We start from the raw sequence: 27,753 nt of genomic DNA on the forward strand, positions 1-27,753 counted from the left end.
AGGAAGCTGAGGCAGGAGAACCGCTTGAACCCAGGAGGCAGAGGTTGCAGTGAACTGAGATTGTGCCACTACACTCCAGGCTGGGGGACAGAGCGAGACTCTGTCTCAATAAAATAAAATAAATAAATAAATAAATAAATAAATAAATAAATAAATAAATAAAATAACTGTAACTATACCAGTACTTTCCAATCTAGCTTATTATTGGGTCTTAATTTCTATAAAAGTATCTAAATCCATTCTGGATACTATAAACTGGTGGTTTATAAACAACAGATATTTATTTTTTTACATTTCTGGAGGCTGCAAAGTTCAAGATGAAGGTACTAGCAGCTTTGACATCTGGGTAGGGTCCACTTTCTAATAGATAACACCTGTTCACTGGGTTGTGACAGAGCTGAAGCAACAACCTCCCTCTGGCCTCTTTTATAAGGACACCAGTCCCATTCATTAAAGTAGAACTTAATCACCCCCGAACACCCCACCTACTAATGCTGTCATATTGGGTGTTAGCAACCTTAATTTATGAAATTTGGGTGAACATAAACATCCACACTATAGCAAGAGCATCACATGGCATTTGATGTGGTTTGGAACTGTGTCTGCACCCAAATCTCATGTCAAATTGTAATCCCGATGTTGTATATTGGGGCTTTCTGGGAGGTGACTGGATCATGCGGGCAGATTTCCACAGTGTGGCTGTTCTCATGTTAGTGAGTTTTCATAAATTAAGGGTGTGTAGTACCTCCTCGTCCCCTTCCTCTTGTTCCAGACATTTGAAGATGATTGTTCCAACTGCCTACCATCATGGGTAAAAGCTCCCTGAGGCCTCCCCAGCAAGCTTCCTGTAACCTGGAGAACCATGAGGTCATTAAAATTATTTTCTTTATAAATTACTTAGTCCTAAGCATTTCTTTATATCAATGTAAGAATGAATTAATACAACTTTCTTTGTAATTAAATAAAATAATAAACCAGTAAGGCAATGTACAGTAGTTATAATAAGCAATCCTTGGAACAGCAAATCACTTGAAAACATACCTACGTTAAACTTGGAAGACACCTTTGAAGCAGCTACATGCTACGATTTTGGCTAGACGGGTCCTCAAAAATATAATACACACTGACGCAAAGTCTCAGTCAAATGCAAGCATCCTAAAAATACTTTCAAAAAATTAGATATAGAATCCTGCAATATAGAAATTATGAACTGAAATGCTTAGGTTTTAGCTCCCTTAAATTTGGTCTCTAAGCAGCTTTGAGTCAGCAGCTAATCTGTATGTATACCTTTTAAAATAAATTTTTAATGCTTTCATTTTTAAAGTAACTTTGTAATATCACATATATTAAATGTGAAAAAAACAGCAACTCAAATGAATCCAGTGGTCTTGTACTATAAGATCAAAACCTAAAAGCAGTTATCTAGGTTCTTTATGAAAAGGGAGCTTCCGGGCTTTATCTTGGGGGCTCATGTGTCCAACATAAGCCTACAGTTATGATCAGCCTACTGTAATTACGATAATGAAAATCAGATAATATTACTAAAAGTTTTCAACAAATATTATGAAGGAATTTGTTTTCAACAAACAGCTGGCCTTTAGGAATCATCATTCATGTGAGGAAAGGGCTATCCCTATCTTGAGAAGGGAAATAAAGAGCCCCAAACTGCTCTGATGAAGATATTATTCTAATCTGTGGAACTAAAATTCTTACTATAAGTTATTGATAATTTGCCTTTAAATTGCTATTAAAATCTGCTTAGGTCTGTAGAAACAATACTTACAACAGCAAATATGAAAGAAAAATTGTTTAACGAGGGTTCTCCAGAGTAAGAGAACAATACAATGTGTGTATGTGCATGTGTGTGTGTGTGTGTGTGTGAGAGAGAGAGAGAGAGAGAGAGAGAGAGAGATTTATTGTAAGGAATTTGCTCACCCAGGTCAATCAAGTTCTGAGTTGGCAAGCTAGAGACCCAGGAAACCAAGGGTGTCATTCCAGTCTCAGTCCAAAAGCCTGACATTCAGAAAAACTAATGCCTAGCTCCAGTTTAAGCGTCAGCATAATTGGGACACAGGAATAGCTATTATTTTAGTTTGAATCAGAAAGCAGGAAAAAAAAACTGATGTTTCACTTCAAGGTAGTCAGGAAGGAGAAGTTTCCTTTTACTCATGGAGAGGACAGTCATTTTGTACTGCTTAAATCTTCTGCTAATTGGATGAGGTCCACCCTCTTTGAGGGTGATCTAATTTCCTCAGTCTACAGATTCAACTAAAGGTTGATCTCATGGAGAAACACTCTTACAGAAACATCTAGAATAATGTTTGTCCCTATGTCCCAGTCAAACTGACATATTAAAAATAACCATCACAATTATGCAGTAATAAAGTATGTATATTAGCATAAGTGTTTAATTTCTTTCTGATTACAGACTAGTCAATGAACCACTTAAAATATGGAAAATGTGGAAATAACAAAGAAATTCTACCTAAATAAATTAAAGACCTCAGATACGTATAAAAGATGTATACTATGACTAACTTCAGGAAACATAGAGATGTCTTGAAGGGATCCCTGAGTTTGATGAGAGTTTAAGACAAAATTGAACAAGTAATCCTAAGGATAGGCAGGCCCTGAGACAAGTCCAGTATCAATACCAAGAAGCAGTCATCACAGATGTGGCTTCTGGTTTGTATTGTGTTATGGCCACACTACGAAGACTAGACTGCCCCCAAATTTAGTTCAGATCTTGGTACAGATGATGCCACACACAAACGGAGAGGATATGAGAAGTTCTGTAACTCACTAGTGAGAGTTTTGAGTCTCATTGTAGCAACATATCCCTAAGCAGGTCTGAAAATGGCATGAGAATGCACGGATAGGAGACCGGCTAAGGTTTTTTTTGATGTTAGCGGGTTCCTATGCCATGACAGCAGCATGTGTGGTTTGAAATTATAACTTGTAAGGGGCGGGCGTGGTGGCTCACGCCTGTAATGTCAGCACTTTGGGAGGATGAGGTGGGTGGATCGCAAGGTCAGGATTTCGAGATAAGCCTGGCCAATGTGATGAAATCCTGTCTTTACTAAAAGTACAAAAATTAGACCAGCGTGGTGTTGGGCTACTGCAATCCCAGATACTCAGGAGGCTGAGGCAGGAGAATTGCTTGAACCGAAGAGGTGAAGGTTGCCAAGAGCAGAGATCTCGCCGTTGTCCTACAGCTGGGGCAACCAGAGCAAAACTCCATGTAAAAAAATAAAAAGAAATTATAACTTTTGTCAAAGAAACACTCAGACTTTCTTACCAGCTTGCCTAGAATGGGGAATAAAAGAATTGTGAGAATTGTGGCTTGTAAGCTGTCAGCAGCCAAATATCAAAAATTGAGGTCCTACAGGATACATTGGATCTGATTAAAATGCATGTGTCCACATTTTGTACAATGTTCTTCAAAGAGGATGACGTTACCAATATTGTGACTGATGTGCTTACATAACTGCACCAGCATCCCGAGAATATGATCTGCATTCATTGATTAGTTAAGCACCAGTATTCAGGTGACTATCAAATGCAACATTCTTATCTAGGCAACTTGAATCACTGAGTTCAGTCTGGAATCTTGATGACTGAATGGGAACACCAAGGAGGTGGGTGGCTAACAGGATGTAAAGCAAGAGAGCTCCTGTTCAATTTCATTGCAGTCTCTTTGCAAGCATGGAGTCTCTTAATGTGTCCTTTGATATTTAGATTGCTCATAAACCCTAACATGATAGTTAATTCTTGTTCAGTGTTGGTAGATTTTAGTTCCATTGGAGACCAATGAGAACACTGAAAACAAAGAAAAATATAAAGGTTGTTATTCTGTCGGCAGAAATGGCAAACCTAGTTATAAGTTACCAAAACTAGAATGTAATAATTCAAGAAAAAAATTATTTTGATAGTGATAGTTATCACACATGTTTCTCATGTACAGTGATCAGACAGGCTTTGTGTGGGCAACAAGGCCATTTATTTCACGCTTGGGTGCAAGCAAGCCAAGTCAGAGAAAGGAGTTAGGCAAAGGGCATAGGAGAGGGGATTGGTTATATAGGTTGGGGCAAATGGTCAGCAAAAGGTGGTAATCGCTCTTGGGGAGAAAGGTGTCATGAGATGCATGATCACAAGGGTAGGGGTCATTTATTACAAACAGGAATGATCATAAGGGTGGGGGTGGGTGTTGGTTGCAATTAGAGGGGGAAGGTGCAGTAAATTCTATAGTTACAGGGATGGGGGTTTTGAGAAACCCAATGTCCAGGGAGAGGTTTTCATAAGGCTGAACAGGAACAATGGTTACGGGTTGCAGAGCAATTAGTTGAGGCAGAAACAAGTTGTTTAACTTCTTTCTGTTGCCACCTGGTTACCTGTGGTTACTTCAGACTTTCTGGCTCCTGGGGACCATCCAGAGGGGTGCATCCGGGTCACCAAGGCTAAAATGGCCAGGTTCGGACGCTGGCAATAGTGAAGCTATTTATTCTCATAGTACTGTTTCATTCATGAATTTGAACTAACTATTGCTATTATGCAAAGCTGATATTTAAATGTTTTGTTTTACTTTTTCCTTTATTTTTCTAGGCAAGGAGTATCAAGTAATGCCATCTAGGCAACGGCATCTATTTTTTTTTCCCCCATAGGTCTCAGAGTTATGATTTCCTTTATGGTCTTCCTCTTATCTTTCTGTTATTGTGCGTCTGTGTGTGGGCATGTGTGTGTGTGTCTGTGTGTGTGAGAGAGTATGTGTGAGAGAGAGAGAACTGTCTTTTTTTTCACACAGAGTCTTGCTGTGTTGCCCAGGCTGCAGTGCAATGGCGCGATCGCTGCTCACTGCAAACTCCGAGTAGCTGGGACTACAGGTGCGTGCCACCATTTTTGTATTTTTAGTAGAGGCGGGGTTTCACTGTGTTAACCATGAAGGTGTCAATCTCCTGACCTCGTGATCCACCTGTCTCGGCCTCCCAAAGCGCTGAGATTACACGCATGAGCCACCACACTCAGCAGAGAGCTGTCTCTAAATTAACTAGCCACCCTGTGACTCACTATAACATGTTTCTCCTATAACCCAGTAAAAATAGCAATAAACTTGGAGTTAGAAGACAGAGGAATGACTTTTGCTCTGCACTTGCTAGTTGTTTATAGCAAGATAAATCAGTTAAGAAAAAAATCTAAAAAGTAATTTTTTTTTAATGACACCACTTGCCTTTCTTTTCTGGGCTACAGCATCTTCGTGTATAGAATGAAGGATTTCGCTTAGTTGACCTTTCAGGCAACATCCAGAAGTACAGCTTAAAATACTATAAATCACTTAGGGAACATGTTGGTGGGACATAAGATTTATTTAAGATAGGACATCATTGATTTATTCTTCCTTGTTTGCTTTTTTGCTATGTGGGTCAGGCAATGACTCACCAAAGTAAGAGTTTAGAAACAGTATATAACACCACTTTATTATTTGGACAATAATTTCTTGTTCTTGAAAACAATATTGATTTCAAATGTATTAGATTTATCAATTATAATTAAAAATTGGAGTATTGGGTATTTATCAATACTGAAACCATCTGGCATAGTAAAGTATGCTTTGAAAATCAGACTAAAGAAAAGCAGCATATTTTCATACAGATATACACTTGGTTTTCAGTTCTTGAAAGTCTAAAAAAATATAACAATGTTAATAAACTCTATTAGATTGCTTTTTAGTTGTAAACTATGCTTTGTTGGGAAAAGCATATTAAAATTATAATCCAAAAAAGTGACTTCTTTTTCTAAATAATAATCTTTTAAATGAATTCTTATGTTCGCTGCAAATTGCATTAAAATTTATAGAGTATTATTTTGTATGTATGTCATATTATTGTGTATATATCTCTTTTGTGAGAGCTGATCCTACAACTTAACAAAGGTTTCTGAACTGAATTGTATTAGTAAATTACATATATTTGACTATAAAGCATGAAATCAAAGTGAACCTAAATAATGTGTATATGGAGTGAGGAAGCTCACCTCAGCTACTCAGTTATGTAGAAAGACAAAAAACATTATCATATAAGCACATCCTATTAATATATCTTACCATCACCAAAAATCCAAACTTGGGGTAGTGTCACACAAAAATAAATGTAAGTTTACAAAATAAATTAAATAATGTTTTTTGTTCTTCAGGAGTACGTGAAGCAGACTGCACTGGCTCCCACCTGTAATCCCAGCACTTTGGGAAGGCCAAAGTGGGCGGATCACCTGAGATCAGGAGTTCAAGACCAGCCTGGGCAACATGCTGAAACCCCACCTCTACTAAAAATACAAAAATAGCTGGGTGTGGTGTTGCAAGCCTGTAATCCCAGGTATTTGGGAGGCTGAGGCATGAAAATCACTTGAACCCAGGAGGCAGAGATTATGCCACTGCACTCCAGCCTGGGTGACAAAGTGAGGCTCTGTCTCAAAAAAATAAAAATAAAATAAAAAAAGAGTACATGAAAAATTTCCAAATCAAAAAATATTTTTGAAATTTTATTTACAACTATCATCTCATTTGCCTGTAACTCTCCATTTCTACTCATATGCACTGCAGATAACAAAACCATTGTAAATGCCATTTTTCTCCCATTCTCACTGTGATGTTTCATAAGTAAAACCTAGATTTTCCCAAAATGGACCTCTATTTATTTTACTCTTGACGACCCAGCTCTGTTAAGTTGTGGCTAGGAAAATGCATAGTAGAAAAATAAACATTTTGATATCTGATTGTTTAATATTTTAAGCAATTGATTTTGAGAGTATTAATATTTTTAAAAAGTAAAAAAATGGAATTATGTGTGCAAGTCATTTTTGTAATCAGGCCTCCCTATAAACACGCAAATGTACACACATGCACTTACATACACAATTCTAGTTTATAATACTGTGCTGTTTACTATGGTACTAAAATATAAGCAAAATAATTGATACGAATGTGTATGGAGAGAGATGACTGATTACATCATTAGTCACTGCATGCATTTTTGTTACCTATTAAAATAAATAATTTATTAAACCAGTAGGGACTCATTTTAGGGAAAAGTATCATCTGTGTCTATAATTAGTAAAAGTTTGTGAGAGACTGTACCAAATTTTTACTTGAGATTTAAAATTAAGTTCATAAACTTTTTAATATTCCACTTATTGTAATTGCCTGTGCTAGTTTGAAATTTAAATTTAAACCTCCAGTAAAAAGAAAAATAAGGAAGTAAGTTAATGAATGAGAGAGACACAGAGATTGGTATCTAATATATAGTGTATTATATATTCTCAACTGTAATTTTCCCAAGCATCTCTTCTAGCTACTAGAGAAATACATATAAAAGTTTGTCCAAGAAAGAAAAAAAACAGTTTCTGTGTGAAGAAAAAGAATTTAAAAACCACACAAACACCATACACAGGGTGAGTAATACAAGAATGCTGATTCTTTTAATGACCAACATATGTAAAGATAAAAAGATGACTTGATATGCAGGAATGTATCTAGTATTGTAGTCAGAGAGAAAAGAGAGAAAACTGCATTAAATATGTATTTCAGAGTTCTATTTAAACAATAGATCTTATCTATGTGATTTACAAATACGTGTTTAAACTACAGTGTAACAATGGTGAGTTATTTTGGTCTTGAGGGTGCATGTGTCTTCAGAAGATGCCAATACTTTGAATTTCACTTTACTGCTTGTGAGGCTTAGAGCAAATTTTCACATTTGCTTAAAGCAAATTGATCTTCTCATTCATATTAATAGTATCTAATTAATAAATTTGATTTAATGATTAGACATATTTTAAGAAAAATGCACATTACATAAGAGGCACTTAGTGTATGTCAGGTGCTATTATTGCTTTATTAATTTTTAAAATAATAATTTTCCTAGTACTGCCTTGATCTGATTGGTATAATTACTTCTTATGCATAATCATAAAAATGAAAAATTTCACAGAGATGTTATCACTTTATCCCACTGTTTTTCCTTACATGTTTTATAAAACTGTATGAAATATTTATCACTCTACTGTTTAAATACATCTTATCTATATGAGTTATGAATATGCATTTAAACTACAGAGTGTAACAACTTGCAAGTCATTTTGGTCTTTAGGGCACATATGTCTTAAGAAGTTGCTGAAAAAAATACATAAGGCTTTTCTAGCACCTGAGGTGAAATTATAAATATTTAATTACATGTCATTGAACATTACCAAAAGACTGTAAGGACTTGCCATGCAAAGTGCACTTAAATTGTATTCTTGCTTTATATAGAACACAATAACCAAATAGGGAATACTGTTTAAATTCCTCAAGTCAACAGCATTTATATATTATAAAATTTATTGTTCCTATTTATTGATTGGAATTAGAAGTTTTCTCATAGTACAACATTTTTAAATCCTAGTGATTTTGCTTTTGTGTGTGGAAACATTATCACAATCTCAAACCACCAACAAGTTTCTAAAGTGTTATTGGCTGTCAAAAGTATACATATATTTGTAAAAAGAAAACATTCATGAAGGCGTGAATTTTATTTTTATAATTATCAATTGCTGTATGAGAAACTACTTCATTACTTAGCTGCCTCAAATAGATATTTTATCGTACTCTTTCTTTTGTGGGCCATTGATTCAGCTCTACTGGGCAGCTTATCCTGTTCCATGCATTATCAGCAGGGAAGCTCTACTGGGCTCTGAGGATCTACTTTCAAGTTGGCTGTCCTATGTGGCTGGCAACTGTTTGCTGGGTTGACTGTTCCAGTAGGTCAGAGGCGAGGTTCCTCTCCATGGGGATCTCTGTACAGGCTGCTTGTGTTTCTCATGACATGGTGGCTGGACTCCAGGAGACAGAACTGGGCCCATAAATTTCTCAAAGCAGTCCAAAACTCTGATCAGATTCAAGAGGAGGTGAGTAAACCTCAAGAGGATAATAGTGTCAAAAAGATAAGTGCCTATCTTTAATCCACCACAAGTACTAAACACCCTCACTGTGAAAATACCCTCACACGAAAGTTCATGGCAACTTGCAGTTATTTGAAATAATTTGCTTGATAATTATAGATCTAAAATTAAATTACTTCTAGGAGAACAAAATAGATTTTTCTTATTGACAATGTAATGTAAGACTGAACTCGAGTCTATAGTTAATGTTTGTTTGAATTCAAACAGTCAAGGTATTTGTCGGGCTTACTAGTGCCAAACTCTTTGCATTTTGAGATTCAGGATCGGGAAGTAATTATAACCCCACCATTGGAATTGTTCTGAAAAGTCTAGGCTTTGTCTTAGATAATAGGGGTATTGCAAGTCAGGTTATTGGTAGAGAGTGTGTCTGTGTTTGAATTCCCCAGAAGCAAAATTTGAGACAAAGATTTGTGTGAAAGGAGTCTGTTACGAAGGTGGGAGAAATAATGCTTTGGAAACGAAGGTGATGTGGAAGAGACAGGAAAATAATGGTGAATGTAAGTGACTCTATGAATATAGCTAACACTGTGGGTGACTGAAGCTTACCTTTGTTGAGAAAATTCCTGAAGTCAGTTTAGAATATACATCTCAGAGTTACTCCCTGCCACAAGGGAAAGCTACTGGGTTATGTATACAACTTTTTTTTTTTGAGACAAAATCTCCTCTCACTGCAACCTCCAACTGTGGGGTTCAAGCAATTCTCCTGTTTCAGCCTCCCATGTAGCTGGGACTACAGGCAACTGCCACAATGCCCAGCTAATTTTTTGTATGTCAGTTGAGATGGGGTTTCACCAAGTTGGCCAGGATGGTCTCAATCTCCTAACTCCATGATCCTTCCACCTTGGCCTCCCAAAGTGCTAGAATTACAGGTGAAAACCAGTGCCCAGCCTATAAAACTATTATCATCAGTCATTGGTTGAAAGTTGCTTCCTGGGCATAGTATTGCCCTGGTGCTTTGAGTTTAACTTTAATTGGCCAAGTGTGCTACTGGAACTCGAGAAATCTTAAGGCAAAGAGACCACGTGTTTGCTGCCATAAATTCGTGCAGTATGCACTAAAGTACTGCAGTGAAGAAATACCTGCTACAAAGCAAGGTACAAAGAGAGCAAGGTGCATCTATGTTTAAAAGATGTATCATTAAAATTCTTATTTCATGTTACAGAAACGGACAACTGTGAAGGATAAAGAATTGGCATGTGATAGTTTTAAGTTATATATGAAACATTTTAATGGTCTACAAATGTTTAAAATAAATAATCATTTTTGGCATGAGATATTTATTTATAATTTAATTTTACATTTTGAATGAATTCTCGGGACTTTGTATAGATTTTGGGTTGCTTAACTGGAAATAATTAAATATTTCACAAAAACATATAGCAGTTTTCAAAAACACTTAAAATATTTTGTTTTGCCTTCCTTTCCTTTATATACATGGGTAAGTAATCAAAGCTGCTTGACTGATACCTTGGATATAAGCAGTATAATTAGCTTTCAGGCTCAATACATATATATGCTGAAAAAGTAAGGGCATACCCTAAAGCAAATATTTAATATGGTGCTTTAATATATTTCTAAAAGTAATCAAACATTTATGGGTTCACATCACACTGTGTTTTTATTATTAGGGTTTGCCTTCAAAGTTTTTAATCTAAAACACAGGGATTTTCAGTTTAAAGTATGTTGGTAATTTTAATATTTTACCCAGCTTTAATTATTTTTTTAAATAAAATGCATAGATAAGCTTGTGGTTTTGAATTATTTAAAATAAATAATGATTTATATGATACTGTTTGACTTAATGAATTTATTTTACAGGTAAGAACAATATGCTCAATGCTACTGTGAACATTCTCATTTACTTCTCTCAGATTTTCTCATTGTTACATAAAGGGATGTATTATTACATGAAGTTCTTTCAGCTTTCATTAAAATTCTCTAGAAATATTCTGTATTAGGACTACAATCAGCAGTCATGGTTTGTATGCTGAATGATCATTTCACTGGGTTTATTTTTCAATATCCCTAGGGTATGAATCTTTTGAAAACTCACTTGCAGTTGAGATGATTCCATTGTAAAATGTTTCTTCATTCCCAACAGCACAAGGTAGTAAGTACTAGTTCTGTTTTCATGCTGTATCAACTAATTTGCAATCACTGCAGATCTTAAGATTTCCTTATCCAAGATGTCTTAACCTGCCAGGGGTTATGTTCATTCAATTAATATTTGCTGAGTGAATTAATTTCATTGTGAATTTGCTAACTCCTACTTTACTAAAAGTCTCTTTGAAATGAAGTGTTGTTTATTTGTTTGTTTATTGACATCTAATGAGAAGTCAGTGGAGATGATTTCTGAGATATCTTCTTAACCTTTCAAATTCGGACATATTTTATACAACTGTCTCAAATTAATTTTTTTACCAAGGCATTAAATTGAAAATACCAAGGAGGGTTATTATGAAAATATTTACTATTCTTAAAACATGTGAAAATATGATGTTTTAAACTTTGTTAGAAAGATAATATTTACAGTGGGATTGAGAGGAGAACAGTTAGATTTTTAATCTTGCTCTCTCACTTCCTTTATGGAATTAGAAAATTTATTTAAAAATTGTGTGCCTCACTTGCTTCTAACATTGGCAAAACTGTTAACACATACAACTCTGTGTATGTGTATGTTTATAATCAGTCACACTAAGGAATGCACTTATTAATGCAGGGTGTATTTATTATTTCACAGTTTACTTACAAGAATATGTAGTTTATTCAAAATTAATATAAGTGAAAAGTCATTCATATAGACAGAGGATCACATAGTCCAGCATCAATTGGCAACAGGTATAAAGATATTGTCGCTGCTTGGTTCTGACAACAGATAACTTGTCCGTTATATATATAAACTTATATATGTATATATAACATATATATATAAACGTATATGCATATATATATATATATATACACACATACATACACACATTAGGGGGAATTGGCTCACATAATTACAAGATAATGTTACAAAATAGGACATCTATAAGCTGGAGAAAGAGAGAAGCCAGTAGCCTAGCTCAGTTCAAGTCCCAAGTCTGAAAGCCTCAAAACCAGGGAAATTGACTGTGTAGCCGTTAGTCTGGGGTGGAATGCCCAAGTCTCTTGCACCCGAGATGAGTGCACTTCTCAGCATTTGTAGGTCAAACAACCTGGAGTCTGATGCCCAAGGGCAGGAGGAGAATAAGCAAACCATCTGGCACAGTAGGGGAAGAGACAAAGAGCAAGCAGACTCAGCAAGCAAGCGACTTATCACTCTTCTTCTACCTGCTTTGTTCTAGCTACACTGAAAGCCACTTCAATTGGTGCCCATCCACAGTGAGTGTTGATCTTCCTCTCCTAGTCCACTAACTCAAATATCATCTCCTTCAGCAAACACCCTCACATACACACTGAGGAACAGTGCTTCATCAGCCATCTAGGCTCCCTCACTTCAGTCAAGTTGACACCTAATATTAACCACCACAGTCTTATTTGTCCAAAATTGATCACAATTGCTTTATGGTAAAAACTGAGTCAACTTTCAGTAGGATTTTGTAATTTAGTTCCATTCACTAAATTATCTATGGAAACCCCGGAAATGTAAATAATAGGCAATTCTTAGATAAATAATTGGTCTTGTGAACAATTGTCTATTAGAAAGCCATCAAAAGCAATATTTTATAAAGTATATAATGGCATAAATTACATGAGGATGATAGCTTATGAAAAAGCAAGCAGTGTGTCATCTGAGAAGGTTTTAAAAATATGCAGAGTAGGAGAGAAATAGAAATTTCACAACTTCTAACTTATTTGTGGGAATTAAAAATTAAAACAATTGAATCCCTGGTGATAGAGAGTAGAGTGATGTAACCATTCATGTTCTTGTAATCAAAGGAAGACACCAGAGTTCTCTCTGTCTTTCTACCATGTGAGGATAAAGCAAGAAGGCAGCCATCAGCAGGCAGAAAGTGAGAACTCACCAGGAACCAAACCTGTTGACAAAGGTTGATGACCTTGGACTTCACAACATCCAAAACTGTGAGAAATAAATGTCTGTTGCTTAAGATACTCATTGTATGGTATTTTTTAAATAATAACTTTAGCTGATTAAGATAGCATTCATTGAAAATCCATGGTATTTCTTTGAAAGTGAAAATGTGCTTAAAGGATCTTTTATGCAACAATGTCCTTTCAAAGCTTTTGCAAGTTTTTTTTCTTTCATAGAAATGATTTTCAGAGCATGCAAGTTACAAGATGCACTCGCTTTCCTTTGCAAAAAAAAATCAATACCAGTGGAGTGCATAGGCCAGTGGACAGGCATAATTTTCCTGTATGACTTTTGATTTTGGAAAGAAATTATATAAAATAACATTCAGGAGAGTGTAAAATCATTCATAAAGCTTCACCTGTTTTAACACTGAGAGCAGATATTTTGCAAAATTGTTTTAGGGTGTAACTTTCTTTTTATATAGAAAAAGAAATCATATTACTATTTTCAGTGAAAACATAGTTAAGTAAAAAGAGAATGTGAATAAGAAATGTAAAAATTCTGTTTCATTTGTTATAAGTAGGTAGTAATATTTTTACTGATGCCTAAGCAAGAAAAGGTCATTTGAAGGCTATAATTTTAAGGAAATTATTTGTCTATGAGAGCATAGAGGATTTATAAAGATAAATGCTTTATATAAGTGGCCCTTGAGAGGAATAATGGTACATTGTATCATCTGCTATTACTTCATATGATATTCAACTAATTTAATACTAAATAACTTATATTGTCTTTTAAAAATATTATAGATACTTATAAAGACTCTCTTCTGATACCTGCTCAATGCACATTATGATTATATTAGAAAATCTAGCTGGACATTTTTGGATTTGAAATGTGTCATAAGAGAATTCTATAGACTTAGAGAATAGTTTAGGTTTTACAAAGCTTCATATGTTGAATCGTATTTAAAAATATAACTAACGATAGTGTTCTCCATTTAATTATCTTATGGAATAAATTTGTGTTTAAATATTTATTTTTCTCATAATTTTCCACTATTTTATATTCTCAGTAACTTTGCATCATATGTAAATGATATTGACATTAGGGGTAATAAATTGTACATATTTTATTTGGAATTATAATTTATAATAACTGATCATATATGACAAACTATGTACACAAAATAAATATTATCCACATGGAGAGCACACATGCACATATATAATTATAGTTTGGATATATTCATTAAAATAAAATATTAACATAGAAATTAAGTGTTTAAGTATATGCATATATCTGTACCTAAGTCAAGTTAAAATGAGCTGCTGTATAAATGATTAATTTTTATATCAGCCTTTACATTTTAAGAAGTGTTGAATTACAGTCTAATTGTAACTGCTTGAAATTGACTTCATAAAGCTTTATTTTGAATCTCACAAATATTGATACTTTGTAGATACTATTTTATAAAATTTAATATAATATTTAACTTATGACTATAGCTTTTATATTTTCATTTTCTATGCAGTGATTATCTAGATCCCTTTAACAACTCAAAACAAGTTGACTCAATATCTTGTTTCAGTATATACTATGGACAAATTTTAACTGAACAAATGACTTGCTTTTCTGTCTACCATGATTTTACTCAGTCCCTGAGTATTCTACTAATTTCAATTATGTTGACATAAAGTCAAGTATCTTGAAATGCTTCTGTATCTTTGATAATCTTCTTCTCTTTTCTCTACCTAAATAAAATCACCTTCCTGAAATACTTCTTAAGTCCAATATTTACTTTTATTAGCATACAGCACACCTGCAATAGTCCCATCGCTTATTCTTTAAAGAATTAAAAGCTGAAAACCCACAGCATTCTCTTAGGGGTGCTGTACCTCACCAGCACCCAAGAAAAAATACGATTACATCCCCACACAAATCTCACCTTGAATTGTAATAATCCCCATGTGTCAAGGGTGGGGCCAGGTGGAGATAAAATAATCATGAGGATGGTTTCTTCTATAATGTTCTCCCAGTAGTGAGTAAGTCTCAGGAGATCTGATGCTTTTATAAATAGGAGTTCCCCTGGACAAGCTTTCTTCCCTGCTTCCATGTAAGATGTGACTTTGCCTTCTGCCATGATCGTGAGGCCTCCCCAGTCATGTGGAACTGTGAGTCTATTAAACCTCTTTTTCTTTATACCAGTTTCAAGTATGTCTTTATTAGCAGCATGAGAATGAACTAACACAATCTAAAATATCCTATTGAAATTAGTGAATAATTGCTTTTCTCCTTTTTAATATATACACAGATTTGTACCTATTCTATAATCCCCTATGCATCATATTAAAATTCTTTGAAAATATATAAATGAGAAACTCATGTTGGACAAATTCCACCAAAAGATAAGAACAAAGCCACCATGTGACCTCACTGTGTGATCCTGTCTCTGGCCCTGAATTCTTCTTTCACTTGGGGCTTCTCACTATTTACCACTGCAATTATCAGGCTGTTTCATAGACATAATCCATTTAAATAATGAAACAGAATCTTTCCCTTCTATGCTGAAGAAGGGTGCACAAAGTTATGTTCAAACATGTGTAATAATGCCACTGAGAGATACTTGACTCCAAAGTGCCTTGACCCTTCAGTGAAGAAAATGTAGAAAGGAAGTGGCAGAGTTCAGCACCGCTCACCCTGTGTAGACTGCTTATGTCTAATAAATATGAGAGCACTTCAAAAAGTTTGTGAAAAAATTGAATTACAAAAAAATAACAATTTTAAACTTTCTTTCTCAACATAGGCTCCAGCAATTTCAACACATGTTTGTATAAGATGATACCAGCCATTAAGTCCAGGCTTTAACAACTGATGGTTCCAGGAATTTAACCGCAGGAATGCAGTAATTTTCCATTATTCACTGAAAATAAATGGGTGGATTTTGCAAATGTGTTAAGATTAGGAAATATAAAGGAGTCAGAAAGAGACAAATCAGTACTGTAGAGTCACTGTTTAATGATTTCTCATTGAAATTCTCACAAAATTACCCTTGTTTGATGAGAGGAATGAGCAGGACCACTGTCATGTTAGAGAAGGACTCCCTAGTGAATATTTCACAGGAACTTTTCTGTGAAAGCTTTGGCTAACTGTCTCAAAACGCTTTCATAAAAAACAAAGTTATCATTCTTTGGCCCTCTGGAAAGTCAACAAGCAGAATGCCTTGAGAATCCATCCCATAAGACTGTTGTCATGACCTTTGCTCTTGACTGGCCTGTTTTTGTCTTGACTGGACCATTTCCATGTCTTGGTAACCACTGCTTTGATCGTGCTCCTACATCTTCAGGACCATATTGGTAAAGCTATGTTACATCACCTGTTAAATTTTTTCAAAGAAATCCTTCACCATTTTAATCCCACTTGTTTAAAATTTTCATGGAAAACTCTATTCTTGTCTGCAAACAATCTGGGCATAACAGCGCCCATTGAATGGACAGTTTGCTCAACTTTAATTTTTCAATAAGAATTTATATGAGCTAAACCAATTAAGGTGTTTATAGTGTCGACTGTTGTTTGTGCCGTTATTCATTGATCCTCTTCAATTAGTGCAAGAACAAGGTATTTTTCTTGCACATTGATATGGATGATCTGCCACTGTGGATATCATGTCCAAGGTCTCATCCCTTCTTGAAACTAATTATTTTAAACTGCTGATTTCTTTAGGGCTTTGTCCCCATAAACTATCTGTCAAACATTCATAATTTTACCATTTGTCCACCAAAGCATTATCATAAATTTGAAATTTGTTGTTGCTTCAATTTTAGCAGAATTCATGTTGCTCTGATGGGGACTGTTTTTGATCTGATGTCTCACCTTCTTAGTGTCTTAAATTAGATCCCATTTGGACATGTAATTACAGGTTAGTAAGGGTTTATTTTGGTGTCATTTTTAAATTAATGCAGAATTTTTTCATAATATGCAGTTTCCATGAACTTTTTGAAGACCCCTTATAGTGTCATTTACAGTAAACCAGACTTCACGAAAAGATCAACAAGATAATAAATGTATTTTCATCCAATTGTTAAAACTTTCAACATTTCAAGTGTCATGAAAACGAGTCAGTTTCCTAGAAGTTACATAATGTCTTACATTAGGAAAAAGAAATTAACTTGTTCAATGAGCCTCTTTTCTGGTCTCCTTTAGAATGAGCAATGTTAACCTATTAAACTGGATGTACTTTACTACTACCTAAATACAAGATATGACAGAATATGCCTAATTAATTTTAAATTTTATATAAGTAACAAATCACTTGTTAATACAATAATTACAAGTATGTATCACTTCTGTTATAACCAATCATCAGTATTTTAAATATAATAGAAAATTACCCCTTGTTAATCTGAAATTGAACATGAGGAGTGACAGTTTACTTAATTTTATTGAAGAAACCATTTTGCAAAATAAAGTATAACTATCACATTATATTCTTTAAACAATGTTTGTCAATCATACCACAATAAAAATAATAAAATAAACATATTTAACTGGATGTCCTGTTTGTATTTACTAAATCTGACAGCCCTCCTGCTAGTGTCGCTACTACAACTATTACTACTACTGGCTGACTTGTACTTCTGCAAGAAGTAACATATACCATGTACTTCTAAACTATTTTATGTGCATTGTTACAGTATTTACTGAAATCTTATGGAGGGAATACTATTATTATGCCTTTACTAATGAGAAAACTAAAGCATAGAGAGGGGAAGTGACTTGCTAGAAGCCCACACACCAACTAAGCAGTGTGGCTAGTTTCAGAACTAGTTATTATAAATTCCAAACCAATGTTATTAAAATCAAAGGTTTACTGCTTATAATAATTTTCTTCCACTTCAAATTGTAATAAAGAATTCCATTCTATAAAAGGTGCTTCATTCAAGTGTCCTAAATTTGGACTTATCACTTAGACTCTGGGGGCCAGGGAATTTTAGCTGGCTGCCAGTATGGAGAAGAGAATGTGATAGAGGAAGGAAAGAGGATTCAGTAGCTTGGGTGATTTACAGCACAAAGAGAGTATTGTCTCATTTCCATTAGGAGAGGAAAACCTATTTTCAAAAAGTTTTAGATCACATATTTTTTGTTGACCTATGTACATTTCTGACTCAAAAAAGCAAGTATATATCACCTCTTTTAGAATCAACCAGACTTTGCAATCTAGAGCACTGCCAGCTTATTTCAAAGGAGGAAGGTCCTAACCTGACATATAGATTTCAAAATAGCTTCATTGTGTATTTATACTATAATTTGCTGGATTTTCCATTTACTTTCCTATGAGAAATCTGATGATATTAATCTACAAGGTAAACTTTATTGAGAGTCTGAACCAATTCTGGTGAATGTGAACTGTAAATCAGGTCCTTTCTACCAGAAATACTATAGGTGTGGTGATACATTGGCCTGGGCCATAACTCTAAGGAAATAATTAACACAACCGTATTGAATGAAAGGACAAAAATACAGCAGTATATAATGTCCTCCTGAGTATTTTATGAACATATGTAGGTGCTTCCTAAAGCCACCCCCAGAGATCCTTAGTTACAACCTCGTTATATTTTCTGCCTACTTTTTCCTACCTGCTTTTACTATAGTGACAGCTGTTCCTTGTTGATCTTGTTTTGGCTTCTGCTTCTGGATTCACTCCTGGTACATGGTCACATATCCTTGGTTTTCAGGAGGCTTAATTCTTGCTTTCTGGCATCAGCTGCTGCATTCATTCATATCCTGCCATAGGTTCCCAGCAGGGCTTCATTCTCCGTCATTTCAAGTCGGCTTACATCTATTCAGACAAGCCATTCCAGTCAATTACCCAGCTATAGCCATGGACTGTACCCCTGGTTGGCCCCATGGATTATAGTACATGCGAATCCTCTCCTAGTCAAAATCCATATTCAGCATTCTGTTTTCACACCAAAGCTGGATCTTTGCCCTAACAACAATCTGTATGACCGGAACCTTAACATTCTCACTAGTGCCTGGCAGTTCTTTGGAAGACTGAATATATTGCAACGTCTCAAATCAACAGACTGGAACATCCGAACTATTTCTATCCTAGCCAATGACATGGATTGAAATCATTTGGATATCAACAGAAACCCAAAATAATTCTGTAACAATCTTGTACAATAAAAACATGACCCCAACAATTTATTTTAACTACCTCTTATTCTCACACCTTAAAAAGAAGAATGCAGTCAGATCAAGACCTTTAGTCTAAACTTACTTCCCAACTAATTAGCCTTCTATTAAAGCTTTAAGTAGCCTGATTAATGTTTTCCTTCAGCAATTCTTTCACTTTGCTTTTTCTTTTCTCTCTCTTTTTCTTTCTTTCTCCTTTTTATGTTTTTTTTTACAGTTTTTAATCTCTAATGTAAATATTTAAGTATCACCAAAATCAAAACATTTAGTCAAAATATACTTGTGTGTGCAGGGTTTTAAAGTATCTTTTAGAGTAAAGAGATCACTATTTTTAAGTAACATGATTTTTTTTTAAATTCCGGGGTTTTTTGTTTTTTGCTTGCTTTGCTTTGCTGAAGGGCAGGATATATTCTTTTTATTTTTACTTTAGGTTTGTTTCTTTGGGGATTTTACTTTCACTTGTAACTTTACTGATGATGTCTACACTACATGTGGAGAAACACAAAAAGTTTGCTGCCTCAGTTGCTCCACTTTTTCCTATATAAAGTGTAAAATATTTTCTATTTTTGGCCATCATTTTTATTAACTGCCTCCTTTTAAATGTTGAGAGTTGCTGCTTTAAGCCTTAATTGTTTAAAATGTCCAACTAAGCATATTTTTAGTACTTCTAATCTAATACATTGTGAAGTTTATCATGTAGAATCCCAGAAAAGATACATTTTCTGAAATATTGAGAATGACCTCTTCTTTGTACGGAGGTCCTGAATCACATAAATAAGATATTGCTGAAATCTGAGAGATGTGTAATTTCATTCTGCTCCCTTTGCTATGAAATATAGAACCATTGGTGTCATGAAATCGAAGAAGGATAAAAATGAAGGTCTTTACTGATAGAAGCATGTGCAGTTTATATTAGATTAAGAGGGATGGGAACAGATCTGTAGTTTTTGAAGTACATGAAAAACTACAGTAGCACTGACGACACTGGCAGGTCAGGGCTGTAAATGGAAATAACTACTTTAGGGACAGACTGTTCAAGACCCATATTGAGAACCTGTGTGTCGCATATTTCCAGAAAATCAATTTATTTTCAGTAACTTGGGAGCGCTATGGTTTATGAAATATAGTTATAGTTCAACTGTCAGCTGAAAGCAAAATTTCAAAGTGAGTTCACCAGTGTTGTTTTGTTCCTTTAGGAGAAAAACGCACCAGGAACTTTATTTCACTTTGCACTTTTCAGTTTTTCTACGTAAATGTACCCCACTTGATTTCTTAGTAACTGTGTTCACAGCTTTCAAATTAAAATGATTTGAGCCTTTGTGTGTACTTGTTCATATGACATACATGAGTTGTACGTTAACTTGTCAAGCTGAATAAATTGTTTTAACAAACTATGATAAAAACTTTTTATTATTTGTCACAGACTAGTAAGTTGAACTGAGACTCTGTCTCCTCATAACAGGTACCCGTGGATACCTCTGAGTTGTAGTGAATAAATCATTAAATTTCAACTTATAAGTTGATATCCCTTTTAAATAAATTATAGTCAATATACAGATATCCGGAAATACCTATTTTATTATTTTATAGTGCATAGTAGTAATGGAAAACATTTGGCAAGCCCTATTAGTTGTGATATTAAAAAAAAAAAAAAAAAGCTCCCAGAATTATATACTGTATTCTAATTAATGACTAAACAAATGTCACTGTGGTATTAAATCCAATTACCATTTATTAGTCATTTTCAATCTGCGAAAGTACATTTTTATACAGTTTCTTGAATATGTATAGAATGTTCTTATAATTTATGAAGTCTGTTTTAAATGGAATCCTCATTGTATTAATAATAGAACCAGAGTTTACTTTACCTGTTGGTATCCGAATAGCTTTTTTTTTCATCCTTCAATAGCAAAAATAATACGATCTTTTACTGACATCTCAAGATCTAAACAAAGATCTAATGTTCAAGACAAATATGTAACATGCTCATTTGGTTTATGGAAACATTAATAGTTTCAAGTTTCATATGTTTTGAGTAATTAAAAATTAAGAATACTTTATCATAATTTTGTTAAAAATTTGTAATTAATGTTGTCATCTGGAATTTGAAGTTATAGTGATAAAATGAAACAGTTTTTTAATGGAATTTATGTAGCACTTTCAAACAACTCATCAGGAAGAAATAAAATTGCATTAAACATGAATATAAATAAAATTGCTTATTTACAAAACAAAACTATTCATAAATTAAAGATGGAAAAATTAGGTGTTTTCACTATCATGATATCTAATAAAGTGAATAAAAAAGACAATTTATATACATAAACTATGTAGAAAGTTTTTATTTCTGGTCATTTCTTTCTAGAATAAAAAAGAAGAAACAGCATAATTCTATACATGTCATAAATGTGGGCCAAGGAAGAAAACAGCACCCCTGTATGGAGCATAGAGAAAAAGATTTGAAAACAATCACTGCTGACTCTCTCACACAGATAAAGAGGTTTCAGGAATCCACAATAAATTCATGAAATTCACAAACGTCTGACTTCATTCCCACTTGGGGATGTGTGGCGAGTGTCACTACAGTGTAGAATAAATTTGTAGGATGCATAACAAAAGTTCAGGCAGGTAAGCAGAGAATTGTTATTCTAATACAGACTAAACGAAGTTTTAGTTAAGTCTTCCCACTCACCTCCAAATTCCTAGAAGTCTGGCTTAGAAAACAAAGCTATACAGTCCAAACTAAGCTGAGATGGGAGTCAAGAAAAAGTCACTAAAGCTGTGTCAGATGAAATGGTCATATGGTGAAAACGATTCATGTTAACATCAACTAAAATAAAAAGAAATCTACTCACAATCAATTTGAAATTTGAAAAACGAACACAGCCTACAGAAGATTACCAAAGAAATTATTTTGGGACAGATTGAAACATTGTATAACTGTTTCAGGTGTAAGAACTGCTGAGGTAGAATATGAAGTCAATTAAAAAAAGAAAACCTCAATAATGTAATGTCATAATAATTTAATTATCCAAAAATAGAAAGTAATGAGCCAAGGAGGGGAAATGAGTATTCAAACAATGCTTTTAGGCATTTACAAATGCATTAAAAATAGGAACAAATAGAAGAGACATTTGAAAATACATAGAAAAACTACTTGAGTAAAATGCAGTAAACATTAAAGGAAAAGGAAAGAAATTAAAGCAATAATAGAGAAACACTGGACATAAGGGATAGAGTAGAAAATGTAAAAAAGTATATGCAACAAATCAGAGACAGTGTTTGAAGATAGTAAAATAAATTACTTTAAAACGAAAGAAGATCTGAGACTGCATATCAAAAATTGTTATTATAATCCAGGAAAACACTGAAACAACTTTACTAACATCCAAATATCTGTTGATTCAAGCGTTCAATTCAGAGTAAAATAAAGAATGACTAATTTCATAGATATATCAGTTAAGAATGAAAATCATAACTCATTGGACAGTACTAGCTTAACTAAATTATTTTCTTCCCTTATCTATCAATAATTCAATATAATGCATCAATTTAGGAAAGTCACCAGTATTATACACAGGTATCCTCTATCCTTTTCTTCTGCCCTGTGACTGTCATCTAATGCAGTGGTCCCCAGTCCCTGGACCATGGACCAGTACCAGTCCACGACCTGTTAAGAAACAGGTCACATAGCAGGAGGTGAACAGCAGGTGAGCCAGTAAAACTGAGCTGAATGTTCTATGAGATTAGTGGCAGCATTAGATTCTCATAGACGTGCCAATCCTGTTGTGAACTGTGCATGTGGAGGATCAAGGTTGCGTGCTTCTTTTGAGAACCTAATGCCTGATGATTTGTCACTGTCTCACATCACCTTCAGAAACCAACATACACTGAAGGAGAAAAAATAAGTATCTGTGATTAAAGCCCCATTCTGACAAGGAAAGAATATGAAATCTACAGCAATCACTAGTTGATGACACATAACAAATTCTGCTGGTTATTAATTGGAAAGACTACACACTCCCGTAAGTAGAAGATATTACCTAGTCTGTCAATTATTCTGTCCCTGGTTCATTTTTTCTAGGAAAATTTTCAGGGTCCATTTTACTTCATGTTTCATGGATGTGCTTTCTGGGAAAAATCATTCATGCTCATTACCTACACTTTAAAACAACCTCAGGTGATGACCTTTCTGGGGATTCTGTAATGTTTGTGTTAGAGGATGTTATTGATGACCCATGCTCCTGATTTGTGCCTGTTAAGCCATTCATATCATGGTTTATGTTTTGTTTCGTTTCAGCTTGTTCGTTTTGTTGTTGTTATTGTTGCTCCACATCCAAAGGTTAAGACTGTGTTCCAAGTAGAAAGAAGAAAAAGGCTAAATGATTCAAACAGGACATTTCTTTCTAATATTTTGCCATTTCATTTGTGAAGGGTTGAAGGGTTGCCTTACACAGAGACTTTCATCAAAATGTCATTGGCTATAACTCTGTTGTATGGACTCCACTATCTGTGTGGGAATGTAGACAAATGAATATTCATCATTGCACATGTCCTAAAGTAAATTGGGGCCCTTTGAATGAGAAGTGGAGAGGGATTGATATCAGATAGATATCTACCACAATCAGCTAAAACTGTCAACATATAGAATAGAACATATGTTTTTTTAAAAATCTATCTCTCAGTAAAAGATAAAGTATGGGAGAGAGAAGGAGATCCTACACAAATTTTTAAAAGCAATCTCCACTTGATGAGAATTCACAATTTTAAATTGTAGCTGATAATGTGTAGCACTTGAACTTTCAGGTCCAGATATAAACTATTCAAGGTAGCCAGTAACAAGTTGTTAAAGATTGGGGAAAAGGCAAAATTACTCACACAAACATAATTCAAATATATAGTGTTCATGAATTTTAAACCCCAGTTGGGTATTTGTTAGGGTAAAATCCCTAAACTGAGCCATAAGCAGAGGACTTGACGAGAAAACTTATATTGCTGTGTAGCAGTTGGAAGCAAACATAAAACATGTCCCCAGAAAATAGGCAGAAGTTATAAAAGCAAACATAGGAGACACAATTTAACCTAGAATTAGGAGGTTTCAAAGCAAAAATGCATCAATGCTAAAAAGGCAAAGAAGACTTTAGTTAAGACTGTTCAGTAGGGGAGAGCCCAGAACTCAGTCTGAAGCAGAATCCTTTTAAACAAAAGACTGGAAATGTTTCAAGGGCTGGGGTAGGGAGATTATAGGCCACTCATGTAGGCTAATTGTCCTTAACCAAGGGAAGTAAACTTCCTCATATCTTCACTAGAAAAGCTAATTTAAGAGAAGATAAGTTTACAAGGAACTTCACTGAAATTAGACTCATCCTTCTACAGAGAGACTGGGAAATACATCCTTCTACAGAGAGACTCATCCTTCTACAGAGAGACGATCTTTTTTGTTGATTACATTTCAAAGGCATGAATCCCAGGTCCTAGAGAAAGATTGTAATGACAGCAAGGGGCTTTCAAAAAGATTATATCTCTAAGAAGTAAAGAAATCATTTAGCAACAGATGACCTACAGAAAATGGGAAAAATATTGTGCCAACTATACATCTCAACAAAGGTCTAATATTGAGAATCTGTAAGAAACTTGAACAAATTTACCAGAGAAAAGTAAACACCCTTATTAGAAAGTAGGCAAAGGACATGAAAAGACAGTTTTCAAACAAAGACAGGCATGTGAGCAAAAAGCCTATGAAACAAAGTTCAGTGTAACTTATTTTTAGATAAATAGGAATCAGAGCCACAATAAGATAACATCGCACACCAGTCAGAATGCCTATTAAAATGTCAAAAACTAGCAGATGCTGACAAGTTTGCAGAGAAAAGGGAATACTTATTCAATGTTGGTGGTAATGTAAATTAGTTTAACCATTGTGGAAAGCTGCATGGTAATTCCTCAAAGAGTTAAAAGCAGAACTACCATTTGATTCAAAAATCCCATTACTGGGTATATATCCAAAGAAATGTAAATCATTCTACCATAAAGACACATGCATGTGAATGTTCACTGAAGCACTATTCACAATAGTAAAGACATAGAATCAACCTAAATGTCCATCATTGGTAGACTGGATAAAGAAAACATGGTATATGTACACCATGGAAAACTATGCAGCTATAAAAAAGAACAAGATCATGTCTTTTAAGGGAATATGGATGGAGCTGTGGGCGATTATCTTCAGCAAATTAATGCAGGAACAGAAAATCAAATACTGCATGTTTTTTTCTTATAAGTGGGAGCTAAATAATGAGAACTTATAACACAAGGAAGGAAATAACAGACATTGGGTTCCACTTGAGGGTGGAGAGTGGGAGAAGAGGAGCAGAAAAGAGAACTATTGGGTACTGGGCTAAATACATGGGAGATGAAGTAATCTGCACAACAAACCCCCATGACCTGAGTTTAAATACATGACAAACTTGGACATGTACCCCTGAACCTAAAATACCAGTTAAAAAAAAGATTACATCTCTAAGAGGCAGAAAGAAAGAATTTGCAATGACAAGTTTTATAAAATAAAGGTCTCAGAAAAGGAGCTCTAGAATCAGGAAGAAGCTTGTCTGAAGTTTAGTCAAGTTGAGGAGAACATTAAGGCCATTGTGGTCAGAGGTACATAAGAAAGTTGAGCACAATTACCTGTACTCGATGGCTTCCAGAAATAGAGGAGTTCATATTTAAGGAAATGGAATAAAGAAAAGAGAAAATACAAAAGACTTCAAAATAGACACATTTGAAATACCTAAGAAATTGGGAGAGGATAATATTCATGGAAAATAAAACATGTAGGTAGAAAAGGAGATCTTTAGACATCACAAAAACCAAAACATAACTAACGTCCCACAGATAGTTAAATAAATGGATCAGGCATTAGTGAGAAAAACATTTTGAATTAGGAGAAAGCTCTGAGGAAATATGCCAGAATTTAACAGAGATTAATAAGGGGATGCAATATGTGAAGAATTTAGAAACATCAACAATTAATTATAAAGTTCCAACCTATGTGGAATAGAAATGTATGAAGGAGAAAACGTTCCTGAGAAAATGTTGCATTTATTATCCAAAACAGGAAGGGAGGTAGTCTATAGATTGAAAACACCACTTACACAACACATAGCAGGAGAAAAAAAATAACACCTAAACATACAGCAAGCCTGCAAAATATCATACCTAAAGAAAAACCTGAAACTAATAGAGAACAGGCAAATAACTTGTGAGAAGACAATTATATTAACAACATTGACAATAGAAGCAATGCACAACAGAAGAAACTGAATAAAACAGTTGAGAGAAAGATTCAGGTAAAATATCATTTAAGAATCTGGCATATACTAACTGTTGCTTTCACAAAAAGCATTAGTATGTAACAATACTTTTTTAGTATGTAACAATACCCTTTGAATGGTGTTATCTTTCCTGAGATGTTGGGAAGGCAATCCCTCAACTCTAAGTGACGGATATCCTACAACCTAAGGCAATTGTGTAAGAGTCATTTCCTTTGTCAAATAATTGTATTAAGAATGAGTATTTGTACCTGGCATGGTGGTTCATGCCTGTAATCCCAGCATTTTGGAAGGCTGAGGCAGGTGTATCATCTGAGGTCAGGTGTTCAAGACCAGCCTGAACAACAAGATGAAATCCTGTTTCTACTAAAAAAAAAAAAAAAAAGGAAAAATTAGCTTGGAATGGTGGCTGGCAGCTGTAGTCCTAGCTACTCAGGAGGCTGAACAGAAGAATTGCTTGAACCCAGGAGGTAGATATTGCAGTGAGCAGAGATCATGCCACTGCACTCCAGCCAGGGCAACAGAGTGAGACATCGCCTAAAAAAAAAAAGGAATGAGCATATGACATAATTCTGAGCCATCGTATTCTTGATGGTGTGTATGAGAACAGGGACCTTAAAGCTCCTAGTTATTTCTTGGCAGTAAAGGAAGGCACAACACTCAACTTCACAGCACTGTGGATTGCATAGAAGATCAATGCTGGGCTCTTATTAATAGCACTTATTTATTAAATTAAATAAACCTGAAAATGACTTGCCTGTGGGCTTCTCATAATTTGAGATCATAAATGTTGTAATTGTTAAAGCCATCTTTAGCTGAGTTTCCTGTTCTCTGCTACTTAAATAACCCTAAGTATTAACAAAATGGAGTAAGAATTTAAGTACTGATAGATCATACTCGGTAAGGATTACTAAAGACCTTGCTTCAACAAGAAAAATAAAAACAAAAAATCTAGTGGGAGTTTATGTAAAAGGGAAGTTAAGTCTATGTACAAAAATTATCTGGAATAATGAACAACTCATTGCAATAATAATTATCTTTAATTGATTGAATTTAGATAATTTTAAACTTGGTCTTTGACAATCCTTCTTTGCACTTTGTAAAATAAACATATAGCATTTTTTGAGATTAAAAAACCTCATAATTTAAAAATAAGCATTAACAGAACTTTATTAACTAGGATTTTAACAGTTAATGATGGAAAACAGGGTAAATTGTAAT

Source organism: Callithrix jacchus, chromosome 2 (genome assembly GCF_049354715.1).
Source record: "Callithrix jacchus isolate 240 chromosome 2, calJac240_pri, whole genome shotgun sequence".
NCBI lineage: Eukaryota > Metazoa > Chordata > Mammalia > Primates > Cebidae > Callithrix > Callithrix jacchus.